A 2,500-nucleotide genomic window follows, 5' to 3' on the forward strand; every position below is an offset into this window, starting at 1 on the left:
CATTAACAAATACGAGACTATAACAATATAAAACTACATATGTAATTTAATTAATCAAAATTAATAATTTTTTTTGATTTTTCAGTGATCCAGAACCGATAAGTCGAAAATTTTAACAATCATATTTTTGCATTCTGTACCGTGGATCCATCGTTAAACGCTATTAAACTAACGTCCGTGATGGTATAAATGCAGATTTTCGCTCCGTTTAGCCAAAATAACGAACTTTAGGTGCGCTCCGAAATATTTCAAAGTCCCAGCGGCGTATTGCTTCGCCTCTTAGAACCGATTAGTCGAAAACTTTAACAATCATATTTTTGCATTCTGTACCGTGGATCGATCGTTAAACGCTATTAAACTAGCGTCCGTGATGGTATAAATGCAGATTTTCGCTCCGTTTAGCCAAAATAACGAACTTTAGGTGCGCTCCGAAATATTTCAAAGTCCCAGCGGCGTATTGCTTCGCCTCTTAGAACCGATTAGTCGAAAATTTTAACAATCATATTTTTGCATTCTGTACCGTGGATCCATCGTTAAACGCTATTAAACTAACGTCCGTGATGGTATAAATGCAGATTTTCGCTCCGTTTAGCCAAAATAACGAACTTTAGGTGCGCTCCGAAATATTTCAAAGTCCCAGCGGCGTATTGCTTCGCCTCTTAGAACCGATTAGTCGAAAATTTTAACAATCATATTTTTGCATTCTGTACCGTGGATCGATCGTTAAACGCTATTAAACTAACGTCCGTGATGGTATAAATGCAGATTTTCGCTCCGTTTAGCCAAAATAACGAACTTTAGGTGCGCTCCGAAATATTTCAAAGTCCCAGCGGCGTATTGCTTCGCCTCTTAGAACCGATTAGTCGAAAATTTTAACAATCATATTTTTGCATTCTGTACCGTGGATCGATCGTTAAACGCTATTAAACTAACGTCCGTGATGGTATAAATGCAGATTTTCGCTCCGTTTAGCCAAAATAACGAACTTTAGGTGCGCTCCGAAATATTTCAAAGTCCCAGCGGCGTATTGCTTCGCCTCTTAGAACCGATTAGTCGAAAATTTTAACAATCATATTTTTGCATTCTGTACCGTGGATCGATCGTTAAACGCTATTAAACTAACGTCCGTGATGGTATAAATGCAGATTTTCGCTCCGTTTAGCCAAAATAACGAACTTTAGGTGCGCTCCGAAATATTTCAAAGTCCCAGCGGCGTATTGCTTCGCCTCTTAGAACCGATTAGTCGAAAATTTTAACAATCATATTTTTGCATTCTGTACCGTGGATCGATCGTTAAACGCTATTAAACTAACGTCCGTGATGGTATAAATGCAGATTTTCGCTCCGTTTAGCCAAAATAACGAACTTTAGGTGCGCTCCGAAATATTTCAAAGTCCCAGCGGCGTATTGCTTCGCCTCTTAGAACCGATTAGTCGAAAATTTTAACAATCATATTTTTGCATTCTGTACCGTGGATCCATCGTTAAACGCTATTAAACTAACGTCCGTGATGGTATAAATGCAGATTTTCGCTCCGTTTAGCCAAAATAACGAACTTTAGGTGCGCTCCGAAATATTTCAAAGTCCCAGCGGCGTATTGCTTCGCCTCTTAGAACCGATTAGTCGAAAATTTTAACAATCATATTTTTGCATTCTGTACCGTGGATCGATCGTTAAACGCTATTAAACTAGCGTCCGTGATGGTATAAATGCAGATTTTCGCTCCGTTTAGCCAAAATAACGAACTTTAGGTGCGCTCCGAAATATTTCAAAGTCCCAGCGGCGTATTGCTTCGCCTCTTAGAACCGATTAGTCGAAAATTTTAACAATCATATTTTTGCATTCTGTACCGTGGATCCATCGTTAAACGCTATTAAACTAACGTCCGTGATGGTATAAATGCAGATTTTCGCTCCGTTTAGCCAAAATAACGAACTTTAGGTGCGCTCCGAAATATTTCAAAGTCCCAGCGGCGTATTGCTTCGCCTCTTAGAACCGATTAGTCGAAAATTTTAACAATCATATTTTTGCATTCTGTACCGTGGATCGATCGTTAAACGCTATTAAACTAACGTCCGTGATGGTATAAATGCAGATTTTCGCTCCGTTTAGCCAAAATAACGAACTTTAGGTGCGCTCCGAAATATTTCAAAGTCCCAGCGGCGTATTGCTTCGCCTCTTAGAACCGATTAGTCGAAAATTTTAACAATCATATTTTTGCATTCTGTACCGTGGATCCATCGTTAAACGCTATTAAACTAACGTCCGTGATGGTATAAATGCAGATTTTCGCTCCGTTTAGCCAAAATAACGAACTTTAGGTGCGCTCCGAAATATTTCAAAGTCTCAGCCGCGTATTGCTTTGCCCCGAAATTTTTCAAAGTTCCAGCGGCGTGTTGCTTTCAAAGTGCCTCCCTCTAAATACCGATCGGCAGGCCGCTAGGTCGGCGACGCACGGGCTTACGCCCAGGCGTATACGGGAGCAAATCGCCGTGAGAGC

Source organism: Osmia lignaria, unplaced genomic scaffold (assembly GCF_051020975.1).
Source record: "Osmia lignaria lignaria isolate PbOS001 unplaced genomic scaffold, iyOsmLign1 scaffold0138, whole genome shotgun sequence".
Lineage (NCBI taxonomy): Eukaryota > Metazoa > Arthropoda > Insecta > Hymenoptera > Megachilidae > Osmia > Osmia lignaria.